This window comes from Bombina bombina, chromosome 1 (genome assembly GCF_027579735.1).
Source record: "Bombina bombina isolate aBomBom1 chromosome 1, aBomBom1.pri, whole genome shotgun sequence".
In the NCBI taxonomy this organism is placed as follows: Eukaryota; Metazoa; Chordata; class Amphibia; order Anura; family Bombinatoridae; genus Bombina; species Bombina bombina.
The window spans coordinates 39,320,786-39,337,513 of NC_069499.1; the positions used below are offsets into that span (position 1 = coordinate 39,320,786).

The 16,728-nt window shown below is 34.9% G+C and overlaps 1 protein-coding gene across 2 annotated transcripts in view; it reads right to left on the reverse strand.

Annotated features, from left to right (window-relative positions):
* The window catches only part of DAAM1 (dishevelled associated activator of morphogenesis 1), a 427,341-nt gene extending 413,993 nt beyond the window's left edge, over positions 1-13,348 (reverse strand). For both annotated transcript variants that reach the window (XM_053697309.1, XM_053697307.1), the window contains exon 1: positions 13,219-13,348. The gene's annotated coding sequence lies outside the window, so the exon portion shown is untranslated. The remainder of the gene's footprint in view (positions 1-13,218) is intronic.
* Between the last annotated feature and the right edge of the window lie 3,380 nt (positions 13,349-16,728).

Genomic DNA, 16,728 nt, shown 5'->3' on the forward strand with positions numbered 1-16,728 from the left:
GGGCATCACACTCTCCCCACTGACAGCCCGGCTGGTGGGCATCACACTCTCCCCACTGACAGCCCGGCTGGTGGGCATCACACTCTCCCCACTGACAGCCCGGCTGGTGGGCATCACACTCTTCCCTACTGACAGCCCGGCTGGTGGGCATCACACTCTCTACTGACAGCCCGGCTAGTGGGCATCACACTCTCTACTGACAGCCCAGCTAGTGGGCATCACACTCTCTACTGACAGCCCAGCTAGTGGGCATCACACTCTCTACTGACAGCCCAGCTAGTGGGCATTACACTCTCTACTGACAGCCCGGCTAGTGGGCATCATACTCCCTACTGACAGCCCGGCTAGTGGGCATCATACTCCCTACTGACAGCCCGGCTAGTGGGCATCATACTCCCTACTGACAGCCCGGCTAGTGGGCATCATACTCCCTACTGACAGCCCGGCTAGTGGGCATCATACTCCCTACTGACAGCCCGGCTAGTGGGCATCATACTCCCTACTGACAGCCCGGCTAGTGGGAATCATACTCCCTACTGACAGCCCGGCTAGTGGGCATCATACGCCCTACTGACAGCCCGGCTAGTGGTGATCACACTCTCCCTACTGACAGCCTGGCTAGTGGGCATCACACGCCCTACTGACAGCCCGGCTAGTGGGCATCATACGCCCTACTGACAGCCCGGCTAGTGGGCATCACACGCCCTACTGACAGCCCGGCTAGTGGGCATCACACGCCCTACTGACAGCCTGGCTAGTGGGCATCACACGCCCTACTGACAGCCCGGCTAGTGGGCATCATACGCCCTACTGACAGCCTGGCTAGTGGGCATTACACTCTCTACCGACAGCCTGGCTAGTGGGCATCACACGCCCTACTGACAGCCCGGCTAGTGGGCATCATACGCCCTACTGACAGCCTGGCTAGTGGGCATTACACTCTCTACTGACAGCCCGGCTAGTGGGCATCACTCCTGGTAGCATGGCTAGCCTTTGATGAGCATGACTAATGAGCATTCGTCATGCCAGCCTAGCAAGTCTCCTAGTCACCTGGCATTCTGCCTCCATTTAGTCTGCTGTCAGACTAGCATCCTGGCTAATAAAGAAATAAATAAATATTAGTAAAATAGATCTATACGTTGCATAAATAAACCATGTTATGAACAAGCACAGACTTTCTGCATCTCATGTCAGATATGAAACAAGCTCCATAACAAAAGATCTTACAGTGAGTTTATAAAGACATGTTAGAACAAGAGGTCATGTCTTGCATCTAAACACCAAGGCCTGGGAACACACTGGGTAATGCTGATGTTAATAGTAATGTGAACTGGGCAAGATGGAGTGCATGAAGAACTTGCTATAAGAAAAAGTAAAGAATTTATGGCTGAAATCAGAGAGCACAAACTGCTCCCTACTGCTATGTAGCATAAAGTCTACAGTTACACTAAAGCCAAACATGTGGCCAGTGTGCAGTGCATTCATTACATAGATTAACCCCCTCACTACCAAAGTAGCCAGAACAGACTTCATGCAGTTTTAAACACCAGAGCTGAGAACATTCACTATAGACCATTTCTATTTATTTAAAAAATGACTTAAATGGCAAAAACTCCAGAGCTTTGGTATTCATAGAAAGCTATGGGGGCAGAACAAGTCCCCATTGCCCCAGGCTGGGGAAGGGCTTTGGCAAGTAGTTTACTAAAGAGAAACCTGATTATCCTGTCTGTGGTGAGGGCAGAAGATACTCAAACACATGTGCAGGAAAAAGGCACTGTGCATCCATACAGGGGGTCACATCAAACAGGGCAGTGCACACATTAACCCCTTGGCTGCAGGGCATTGCCATCAATGCTTTATAGCTTAACTGGCAGCCAATAAGCAACAGATACCCCCAACCAAGCAGCATATAATCAGCTCCTGAACAGATCAAACAAATAAGCAACATGATTGATACAGGGCAATGTGTAACATGATTAGTTACTTTATAGCTCACTAACAAACTGTAGTGCTGCACAAGAGACACAATATGAAACACAAACTATTGCAAAATAAATTAACGTATACATTTTGCATTTATCTGGCTCAAAGTATTTTATTAATGAATTCTAATCAAACTGTAAAGTTGCAGCATGTGACCTCATGACAGGACTAACCCTATATGTATTACCGTAAGCACAGGACTAACCCTATATGTATTATGTATGTGTATTACTGTAAGCACAGGACTACCCCTATATGTATTATGTATATATGTATAACTGTAAGCACAGGACTATCCCTATATGTATTATATATGTGTATTACTGTAAGCACAGGACTACCCCTATATGTATTATGTATATATGTATAACTGTAAGCACATGACTAACCCTATATGTATCATATATGTGTATTACTGTAAGCACATGACTAACCCTATATGTATTATGTATATATTTATTACTGTAAGCACAGGACTAACCCTATGTGTATTATGTATATGTGTATTACTGTAAGCACATGACTAACCCTATATGTATTATGTATATATGTATTACTGTAAGCACAGGACTTACCCTATATGTATTATGTATGTGTATTATGTCTATATGTATTACTGTAAGCACAGGACTTACCCTATATGTATTATGTATGTGTATTATGTCTATATGTATTACTGTAAGCACAGGGTTAACCCTATGTGTATTATGTATATATGTATTACTGTAAGCACATGACTAACCCTATATGTATTACTGTAAGCACATGACTAACCCTATATGTATTATGTATGTGTATTATGTATATATTTATTACTGTAAGCACAGGGCTAACCCTATATGTATTATGTATGTGTATTATGTATATATTTATTACTGTAAGCACAGGGCTAACCCTATATGTATTATGTATGTGTATTATGTATATATTTATTACTGTAAGCACAGGGCTAACCCTATGTGTATTATGTATATGTGTATTACTGTAAGCACATGACTAACACTATATGTATTACTGTAAGCACATGACTAACCCTATATGTATTATGTATATATGTATTACTGTAAGCACAGGACTAACCCTATATGTATTATGTATATATGTATTACTGTAAGCACATGACTAACCCTATATGTATTACTGTAAGCACATGACTAACCCTATATGTATTATGTATATATGTATTACTGTAAGCCCAGGACTAACCCTATATGTATTAGGTATATATGTATTACTGTAAGCACATGACTAACCCTATATGTATTATGTATATATGTATTACTGTAAGCACATGACTAACCCTATATGTATTATGTATATACATATTACTGTAAGCACATGACTAACCCTATATGTATTATGTATATTACTGTAAGCACATAACTAACCCTATATGTATTATGTATATATGTATTACTGTAAGGACAGGACTAATCCTATATGTATTATGTCTATATGTATTACTGTAAGCACAGGGTTAACCCTATGTGTATTATGTATATATGTATTACAGTATATATGCATGGCAGTAATTGTATCAATGCAATGTTTTGTGATCCCAGGACATACTTGAAAACGAGAGAAATCTCAATGTATCCTTCCTGGTAAAATATTTTATAAATAAATAAATAAATAAATATGTATTATGTATATATGTATTACTGTAAGGACAAGACTAATCCTATATGTATTATGTCTATGTGTATTACTGTAAGCACGGGACTGACCCTATATGTATTATGTATATATGTATTACTGTAAGCACAGGACTAACCCTATATGTATTATGTATATATGTATTACTGTAAGCACATGACTAACCCTATATGTATTATGTATATATGTATTACTGTAAGCACAGGACTAACCCTATATGTATTATGTATATGTGTATTACTGTAAGCACAGGACTAACCCTATATGTATTATGTATATAAGTATTACTGTAAGCACATGACAAACCCTATATGTATTATGTATATACGTATTACTGTAAGCACATGACTAACCCTATATGTATTATGTATATGTGTATTACTGTAAGCACAGGACTAACCCTATATGTATTATGTATATATGTATTACTGTAAGCACATGACTAAACCTATATGTATTATGTATATACGTATTACTGTAAGCACATGACTAACCCTATATGTACATGTGTATTACTGTAAGCACAGGACTAACCCTATATGTATTATGTATATATGTATTACTGTAAGCACAGGACTAACCATATATGTATTATGTATATATGTATTACTGTAAGCACAGGACTAACCCTATATGTATAGGTGTATTACTGTAAGCACAGGACTAACCCTATATGTATATATGTATTACTGTAAGCACAGGACTAAACCTATATGTATTATGTATATGTGTATTACTGTAAGGACAGGACTAACCCTATATGTATATGTGTATTACTGTAACGACAGGACTAACCCTATATGTATATGTGTATTACTGTAAGCACATGACTAACCCTATATGTATTATGTATTACTGTAAGCACATGACTAACCATATATGTATTATGTATTACTGTAAGCACATGACTAACCATATATGTATTATGTATGTGTATTATGTATATATTTATTACTGTAAGCAGAGGACTAACCCTATATGTATATATGTATTACTGTAAGCACATGACTAACCCTATATGTATATATGTATTACTGTAAGCACATGACTAACCCTATATGTATATATGTATTACTGTAAGCACATGACTAACCCTATATGTATTATGTATTACTGTAAGCACATGACTAACCATATATGTATTATGTATGTGTATTATGTATATATTTATTACTGTAAGCAGAGGACTAACCATATGTGTATTATGTATATATGTAATACTGTAAGCACATGACTAACCCTATATGTATTATGTATATGTGTATTACTGTAAGCACATGACTAACCCTATATGTATTATGTATATATGTATTACTGTAAGCCCAGGACTAACCCTATATGTATTATGTATATTACTGTAAGCACATAACTAACCCTATATGTATTATGTATATATGTATTACTGTAAGCACAGGACTAACCCTATATGTATTACTGTAAGCACATGACTAACCCTATATGTATTATGTCTATGTGTATTACTGTAAGCACAGGACTGACCCTATATGTATTACTGTAAGCACATGACTAACCCTATATGTATTATGTCTATATGTATTACTGTAAGCACATGACTAACCCTATATGTATTATGTATATATGTATTACTGTAAGCAGAGGACTAACCCTATATGTATATATATATTACTGTAAGCACATGACTAACCCTATATGTATTATGTATATGTGTATTACTGTAAGCACAGGACTAACCCTATATGTATAGGTGTATTACTGTAAGCACAGGACTAACCCTATATGTATATATGTATTACTGTAAGCACATGACTAACCCTATATATATTATGTCTATATGTATTACTGTAAGCACAGGACTAACCCTATATGTATTATGTATATGTGTATTACTGTAAGGACAGGACTAACCCTATATGTATATGTGTATTACTGTAAGGACAGGACTAACCCTATATGTATATGTGTATTACTGTAACGACAGGACTAACCCTATATGTATATGTGTATTACTGTAAGCACATGACTAACCCTATATGTATTATGTATATATGTATTACTGTAAGCACATGACTAACCCTATATGTATTATGTATATATGTATTACTGTAAGCACATGACTAACCCTATATGTATTATGTTTATATGTATTACTGTAAGCACATGACTAACCCTATATATATTATGTCTATATGTATTACTGTAAGCACAGGACTAACCCTATATGTATTATGTATATGTGTATTACTGTAAGGACAGGACTAACCCTATATGTATATGTGTATTACTGTAAGGACAGGACTAACCCTATATGTATATGTGTATTACTGTAACGACAGGACTAACCCTATATGTATATGTGTATTACTGTAAGCACATGACTAACCCTATATGTATTATGTATATATGTATTACTGTAAGCACATGACTAACCCTATATGTATTATGTATATATGTATTACTGTAAGCACATGACTAACCCTATATGTATTATGTTTATATGTATTACTGTAAGCACATGACTAACCCTATATGTATTATGTATATATGTATTACTGTAAGCACATGACTAACCCTATATGTATTATGTATATATGTATTACTGTAAGCAGAGGACTAAACCTATATGTATTATGTATATGTGTATTACTGTAAGCACAGGACTAACCCTATATGTATTATGTCTATATGTATTACTGTAAGCACATGACTAACCCTATATGTATTACTGTAAGCACATGACTAACCCTATATGTATTATGTATATATGTATTACTGTAAGCACAGGACTAACCCTATATGTATTACTGTAAGCACATGACTAACCCTATATGTATTATGTATATGTGTATTACTGTAAGCACAGGACTAACCCTATATGTATTATGTATATATGTATTACTGTAAGCACATGACTAACCCCATATGTATTATGTATTACCGTAAGCACATGACTTACCCTATATGTATTATGTATATATGTATTACTGTAAGCCCAGGACTAACCCTATGTGTACTATGTATGTGTATTACTGTAAGCACAGGACTAACCCTATATGTATTATGTATATGTGTATTACTGTAGGAACATGACTAACCCTATATGTATTACTGTAAGCACATGACTAACCCTATATGTATTATGTATATGTATATTACTGTAAGCACATGACTAACCCTATATTTATTATGTATGTGTATTACTGTAAGCTCAGGACTAACCCTATATGTATTATGTCTATATGTATTACTGTAAGCACAGGACTAACCCTATATGTATTTTGTATGTGTATTACTGTAAGCACATGACTAACCCTATATATATTATGTCTATATGTATTACTATAAGCACAGGACTAACCCTATATGTATTATGTATATGTGTATTACTGTAAGCACAGGACTAACCCTATATGTATTATGTCTATATGTATTACTGTAAGCACAGGACTAACCCTATATGTATTATGTATATGTGTATTACTGTAAGCACATGACTAACCCTATATGTATTATGTATATATGTAAGAACAGGACTAAACCTATACGTATTATGTATATACGTATTACTGTAAGCACATGATTAACCCTATATGTATATGTGTATTACTGTAAGCACAGGACTAACCCTATATGTATTATGTATATATGTATTACTGTAAGCACATGACTAACCCTATATGTATTATGTATATATGTATTACTGTAAGCACATGACTAACCCTATATATATTATGTCTATATGTATTACTGTAAGCACAGGACTAACCCTACATGTATTATGTATATATGTATTACTGCAAGAAGAGGACTAACCCTATATGTATATTACTGTAAGCACAAGACTAACCCTATATGTATTATGTATATGTGTATTACTGTAAGCACAGGACTAACCCTATATGTATTATGTATATAAGTATTACTGTAAGCACATGACTAAACCTATATGTATTATGTATATACATATTACTGTAAGCACATGACTAACCCTATATGTACATGTGTATTACTGTAAGCACAGGACTAACCCTATATGTATTATGTATATATGTATTACTGCAAGCAGAGGACTAACCTTATATGTATTATGTATATGTATATTACTGTAAGCACATGACTAACCCTATATGTATTACTGTAAGCACATGACTAACCCTATATGTATTACTGTAAGCACATGACTAAACCTATATGTATTATGTATATACGTATTACTGTAAGCACATGACTAACCCTATATGTACATGTGTATTACTGTAAGCACAGGACTAACCCTATATGTATTATGTATATTTGTATTACTGCAAGCAGAGGACTAACCTTATATGTATTATGTATATGTATATTACTGTAAGCACATGACTAACCCTATATGTATTACTGTAAGCACATGACTAACCCTATATGTATTACTGTAAGCACATGACTAACCCTATATGTATTATGTATATGTGTATTACTGTAAGCACAGGACTAACCCTATATGTATTATGTATATATGTATTACTGTAAGCACATGACTTACCCTATATGTATTATGTCTATATGTATTACTGTAAGCACAGGACTAACCCTATATGTATTATGTATATATGTATTACTGTAAGCACAGGACTAACCCTATATGTATTACTGTAAGCACATGACTACCCCTATATGTATTATGTATATATGTATAACTGTAAGCACAGGACTAACCCTATATGTATTATGTATTTGTATATTACTGTAAGCACATGACTAACCCTATATGTATTATGTATATGTGTATTACTGTAAGGACAGGACTAACCCTATATGTATATGTGTATTACTGTAAGGACAGGACTAACCCTATATGTATATGTGTATTACTGTAACGACAGGACTAACCCCATATGTATTATGTATTACTGTAAGCACATGACTAACCCCATATGTATTATGTATTACTGCAAGCACAGGACTAACCCTATATGTATTATGTATTTGTATATTACTGTAAGCACATGACTAACCCTATATGTATTATGTATATGTGTATTACTGTAAGGACAGGACTAACCCTATATGTATATATGTATTACTGTAAGGACAGGACTAACCCTATATGTATATGTGTATTACTGTAACGACAGGACTAACCCTATATGTATATGTGTATTACTGTAAGCACAGGACTAACCCTATGTGTACTATGTATTACTGTAAGCACAGGACTAACCCTATATGTATTATGTATATGTGTATTACTGTAGGAACATGACTAACCCTATATGTATTACTGTAAGCACATGACTAACCCTATATGTATTATGTATATGTATATTACTGTAAGCACATGACTAACCCTATATTTATTATGTATGTGTATTACTGTAAGCTCAGGACTAACCCTATATGTATTATGTCTATATGTATTACTGTAAGCACAGGACTAAACCTATATGTATATGTGTATTACTGTAAGCACAGGACTAACCCTATATGTATTATGTATATATGTATTACTGTAAGCACAGGACTAAACCTATATGTATTATGTATATATGTATTACTGTAAGCACAGGACTAACCCTATATGTATTACTGTAAGCACATGACTAACCCTATATGTATTATGTATATATGTATTACTGTAAGCACATGACTAACCCTATATGTATTATGAATATATGTATTACTGTAAGCACATGACTAACCATATATGTATTATGTATATATGTATTACTGTAAGCACAGGACTAACCCTATATGTATAATGTATATGTGTATTACTGTAAGCACATGACTAACCCTATATGTATTATGTCTATGTGTATTACTGTAAGCACATGACTAACCCTATATATATTATGTCTATATGTATTACTGTAAGCACAGGACTAACCCTATATGTATTATGTATATATGTATTACTGTAAGCACAGCACTAACCCTATATGTATTATGTATATATGTATTACTGTAAGCACAGGACTAACCCTATATGTATTATGTATATATATATTACTGTAAGCACATGACTAACTCTATATGTATTACTGTAAGCACAGGACTAACCCTATGTGTACTATGTATGTGTATTACTGTAAGCACAGGACTAACCCTATATGTACTATGTATGTATTACTGTAAGCACATGACTAACGCTATGTGTACTATGTATGTGTATTACTGTAAGCACAGGACTAACCCTATATGTATTATGTATGTTTATTACTGTAAGCACATGACTAACCCTATATGTATTATGTATATATGCATTACTGCAAGGACAGGACTAACTCTATATGTATTACTGTAAGCACATGACTAACCCTATATGTATTATGTATATTACTGTAAGCACAGGACTAACCCTATATGTACTATGTATGTATTACTGTAAGCACATGACTAACGCTATGTGTACTATGTATGTGTATTACTGTAAGCACAGGACTAACCCTATATGTATTATGTATGTTTATTACTGTAAGCACATGACTAACCCTATATGTATTATGTATATATGTATTACTGTAAGCACAGGACTAAACCTATATGTATATATGTATTACTGTAAGCACAGGACTAACCCTATAAGTATATATGTATTACTGTAAGCACAGGACTAACCCTATATGTATATATGTATTACTGTAAGCACAGGACTAACCCTATATGTATTACTTTAAGCACAGGACTAACCCTATATGTATATATGTATTACTGTAACCACAGGACTAACCCTATATGTATTACTGTAAGCACATGACTAACCCTATATGTATCACTGTAAGCACATGACTAACCCTATATGTCTTATGTCTATATGTAGTACTGTAAGCACATAACTAACCCTATATGTATTATGTATGTGTATTACTGTAAGCACAGGACTAACCCTATATGTATTATGTATGTGTATTACTGTAAGCACAGGACTAACCCTATATGTATATTACTGTAACCACAAGACTAACCCTATATGTATTATGTATATTATTGTAAGCGCATGACTAACCCTATATGTGTATTACTGTAAGCACAGGACTAACCCTATATGTATATGTGTATTACTGTAAGCACAGGACTAACCCTATATGTATTATGTATATGTGTATTACTGTAAGCACAGGACTAACCCTATATGTATATGTGTATTACTGTAAGCACAGGACTAACCATATATGTATTATGTATATATGTATTACTGTAAGCACAGGACTAACCATATATGTATCATGTGTATGTGTATTACTGTAAGCACATAAGTAACCATATATGTATTATGTATATATATATATTACTGTAAGCACAGGACTAACCATATATGTATTACTGTAAGCACAGGACTAACCATATATGTATATGTGTATTACTGTAAGCACAGGACTAACCCTATATGTGTTATGTATATGTGTATTACTGTAAGCCCGTGACTAACCCTATATGTATCATGTGTATTACTGTAAGCACATAACTAACCATATATGTATTATGTATGTATATATATATATATATATATATATATATATATATATATATATATATATATATATATATATATTACTGTAAGCACAGGACTAACCATATATGTATTATGTATATGTGTATTACTGTACGCACAGGACTAACCATATATGTATTATGTATATGTGTATTACTGTAAGCACAGGACTAACCCCATATGTATATGTGTATTACTGTAAGCACAGGACTAACCATATATGTATTATGTATATGTATATTACTGTAAGCGCATGACTAACCCTATATGTATATTACTGTAAGCACAGGACTAACCCTATATGTATATGTGTATTACTGTAAGCACAGGACTAACCATATATGTATTATGTATATGTGTATTATTGTAAGCACAGGACTAACCCTATATGTATATGTGTATTACTGTAAGCACAGGACTAACCCTATATGTATTATGTATATTACTGTAAGCGCATGACTAACCCTATATGTATTATGTATATTACTGTAAGCACAGGACTAACCCTATATGTATTATGTATATGTGTATTACTGTAAGCACAGGACTAACCCTATATGTATTATGTATATGTGTATTACTGTAAGCACAGGACTAACCATATATGTATTATGTATATATGTATTACTGTAAGCACAGGACTAACCCTATATGTATAGGTGTATTACTGTAAGCACAGGACTAACCCTATATGTATATGTGTATTACTGTAAGCACAGGACTAACCCTATATGTATATGTGTATTACTGTAAGCACAGGACTAACCCTATATGTATATGTGTATTACTGTAAGGACAGGACTAACCCTATATGTATTATGTATATGTGTATTACTGTAAGCACAGGACTAACCCTATATGTATTATGTATATGTGTATTACTGTAAGCACAGGACTAACCATATATGTATTATGTATATATGTATTACTGTAAGCACAGGACTAACCATATATGTATTATGTATATATGTATTACTGTAAGCACAGGACTAACCCTATATGTATAGGTGTATTACTGTAAGCACAGGACTAACTATATATGTATTATGTATATGTGTATTACTGTAAGCACAGGACTAACCCTATATGTATTATGTATATGTGTATTACTGTAAGGACAGGACTAACCCTATATGTATTATGTATATGTGTATTACTGTAAGGACAGGACTAACCCTATATGTATATGTGTATTACTGTAAGGACAGGACTAACCCTATATGTATTATGTATATGTGTATTACTGTAAGGACAGGACTAACCCTATATGTATAGGTGTATTACTGTAAGCACAGGACTAACTATATATGTATATATGTATTACTGTAAGCACAGGACTAACCCTATATGTATTATGTATATGTGTATTACTGTAAGGACAGGACTAACCCTATATGTATATGTGTATTACTGTAAGGACAGGACTAACCCTATATGTATATGTGTATTACTGTAACGACAGGACTAACCCTATATGTATATGTGTATTACTGTAAGCACATGACTAACCCTATATGTATTACTGTAAGCGCATGACTAACCCTATATGTATTGTGTATATGTATATTACTGTAAGCGCATGACTAACCCTATATGTATTGTGTATATGTGTATTACTGTAAGCACAGGACTAACCCTATATGTATGTATATGTGTATTACTGTAAGCACAGGACTAACCCTATATGTATGTATATGTGTATTACTGTAAGGACAGGACTAACCCTATATGTATACGTGTATTACCGTAAGCACAGGACTAACCATATATGTATCATGTGTATGTGAGCCCTTGTTCCACAATCCAGCATATGACGGCGCTTTAGAAGTAAATGGAAGGAATCCCAGCACTAGGACCATTGTTATACAGCTATTCATGCACACTGAGCAGCAGATCTGCAGAGCATCTGCATTTTAACAATAGACAGACGGGGAGTCCATTAACTCCTTCCTCCCCGGCATGTGTAAAAGCACAAAACCACCATCCCTGTTCTGTCACACCCATAACCTGAGCGACCGGTTTTTACATATACACATATATACACCTTCCCGTCTGCTGTACAGGAAGACACAGATTTAAACGAACATGGCACTTCTATTTCATAACGTGCAGAGTATGTTCCTTACCTGCTAGATCCCATGCTTTATTACACTGAATGTCATGCACTCTGCCTACAATAGGATCTATTTAAACGGTTTCCTGGCAAGCCCCTGTGTGTTGCAGATTGCAGGTGACATCATCCCCCTTTGGTTTGATAGGATACAATGTAATTGTGCGCATGGACTGCTGATAACGCGCGTTGCATGCAGGGACTTGTAGTCTCTCCTTTCCTTTTCTTTTGGACAAATCACTTAGAAAGAACTTCATATCCCAGAAACGCAATGTCTCTCTTATCTACACACAAGTTTTCACAATAGGTGGTGAGTGCTACACTATCCAAGCTCATCCCAAGCCTGCCCCTCAGTGGTGGCTGTTCTGTAGGATTATTAAAGTGTTAAACGTGATCAGATGTCTATAACTCATTATACTATAGTATTAATAAAAACCACTGCAGATCGATTTAAAAGGGCATGGTGCACTAGATTTTTCTTTGCATAAATCTTTTGTAGATGATCCATTTACATAGCCCATCTGAGAGTGTTTTTGTAGCAATGTATAGTTTTGCTTATTTTTAAATGACATTGTGCTGATTTTCAGACTCACAACCATTCCTCAACGTTTTAGATGTATACTGATGTCTTGCTGGCTCCTGTAGTGGGTCTTTTCATATGCAGGGGAGGGGGTGAGGGGGGACGTATATGCTTTCCTTCTTTATCACCCCATTTCAGTGGGTGTCACAGCCTAACCTCATCAACAGTGCTAAATTGGGAGGTTTTAGTAAGTTTTTAAAAGGTTTTCTACTGCATTTTATACTGTTTTTTATATCAATATCTGTACATATTCTTTATAGTAGTGTCTATTACTAGTATATGAACATTTTTGTATACTGTCCCTTTAAACATGTGTGTGTAGCTATCTCCCAGTAGTGAATTGCTGCTCATTTAGCCTACTTAGGTTTATTTCTAAACCTTCAACACAGGATACCAAAATATATTTGATAAGATAAGTAGAATGAAATGTCTTTTAAAATGACAAGCTCTTTCTGTATGTGGGAAATGTCATTTTCACTTGCATGTCCTTTTAATAATGAGGCAATTCTCTCTGTGCCAAATGACCTTTATGTGTTGATTTATGATATCAGTATTTTACATAAAGATGAATGATACACTATGAAATTGCATTACATTATTTTGAAGCTATAGTGTAGACTTGATGAAAGATTGTCAAGTAAGGGTATTAATATTACATTAAAGGACTAATATATACAGTACATATTTGCATAATCAACACATGCATGAAAAAAAGACAATGCAATAGCACTTAGTCTGAACTTCAAGTGAGTAGTAAAAAAAAATTCTGACAAATTTTAGTTATTGTCTATTTCCACTTCCCCTTTATCATGTGACAGAAATCAGCCAATCACAAATGCATATACATATATTCTGTGAATCCTTGCACATGCTCAGTAGGAGCTGGTAACTCAAAAAGTGTAAATATAAAAAGACTGTGCACATTTTGTTAATGGAAGTAAATTGGAAAGTTGTTTAAAATTGCTGCTCTATCTGAATCATGAAAGTTTAATTTTGACTTGAGTGTCCCTTTAAAGTGACAACAAACACTATGGGCTACATTTCATGTGGTGCGCTAATTTATTGTGCACCCATAAATGCTTGAAAAATGAACCAGAGGTCAGACCTCTGGCTCATTTTTTTAATGTGCGCCAACTGCCCCCCCCCCAAAAAAAAATAAAATAAAAATGACTGCACTAGGAAGTATTTTTGGGCTAAAGTTGGTGGCATTGAAAAGTGCCTTTACATAGCGGTCTATGGAAACTGTATGTTCCCTGTAAATATATATGTATATGCTAATATACTGTACTCACAAACAGTGTACAGCTCCACAGTATCACAGGTGCAAGTGGTGAGAGGGACTGTCAACCTCTATATATGTAAGAAAGTAGAGAAATCCACAGCACCTCAATGAATTTTCAATGCTTTATTAGAACATCTTATCCCATACAGGTACAAAGCAGGTAGGCAGCAACGTTTCGGGATATTATCCCTTAATCCTATCAGCCAATCGGAATTCGAGGGACGCCATCTTGGATGACGTCCCTTAAAGGAACCATCATTCGGCTAGTAGGCGTCGGGAGAAGAGGATGTTCCGCGTCGGAGGTCTGCAAGATGGATCCGGAAGAAAGAAGATTGAAGATGCCGTTGATAGAAGACTTCATCCGGATCATGGACCTCTTCAGCTCCCGCTTGGATGAAGACTTCATCCGGATCATGGACCTCTTCAGCCCCCTGCTTGGGCTTGGATCAGGACATCGGAGGAGCTCTTCAGGATGGATCGGTGAACCTGGTAGGGTGAAGACAAGGTAGGAAGATCTTCAGGGGCTTAGTGTTAGGTTTATTTAAGGGGGGTTTGGGTTAGATTAGGGGTATGTGGGTGGTGGGTTGTAATGTTGGGGGGGGTATTGTATGTTTTTTTTTACAGGCAAAAGAGCTGAATTTCTTGGGGCATGCCCCGCAAAGGGCCCTGTTCAGGGCTGGTAAGGTAAAAGAGCTTTGAAATGTAGTAATTTAGAATAGGGTAGGGCATTTTGTTATTTTGGGGGTCTTTGTTATTTTATTAGGGGGCTTAGAGTAGGTGTAATTAGTTTAAAATTGTTGTAATATTTTTCTTATGTTTGTAAATATTTTTTTATTTTTTGTAACTTAGTTCTTTTTTATTTTTTGTACTTTAGTTAGTTTATTTCATTGTAGTTATTTGTAGGAATTGTATTTAATTTATTTATTGATAGTGTAGTGTTAGGTTTAATTGTAGGTAATTGTAGGTATTTTATTTAATTAATTTAATGATAGTATAGTGTTAGGTTTAATTGTAACTTAGGTTAGGATTTATTTTACAGGTAATTTTGTTATTATTTTAACTAGGTAACTATTAAATAGTTCTTAACTATTTAATAGCTATTGTACCTGGTTAAAATAATTACAAAGTTGCCTGTAAAATAAATATTAATCCTAAAATAGCTACAATGTAATTATAATTTATATTGTAGCTATATTAGGATTTATTTTACAGGTAAGTATTTAGCTTTAAATAGGAATAATTTATTTAATAAGAGTTAATTAATTTCGTTAGATTAAAATTATATTTAATTTAGGGGGGTGTTAGTGTTAGGGTTAGACTTAGCTTTAGGGGTTAATACATTTATTATAGTAGCGGTGAGCTCCGGTCGGCAGATTAGGGGTTAATGTTTGAAGTTAGGTGTCGGCGATGTTAGGGAGGGCAGATTAGGGGTTAATACTATTTATTATAGGGTTAGTGATGCGGATTAGGGGTTAATAACTTTATTATAGTAGCGCTCAGGTCTGCTCGGCAGATTAGGGGTTAATAAGTGTAGGCAGGTGGAGGCGACGTTGAGGGGGGCAGATTAGGGGTTAATAAATATAATATAGGGGTCGGCGGTGTTAGGGGCAGCAGATTAGGGGTACATAAGGATAATGTAAGTAGCGGCGGTTTACGGAGCGGCA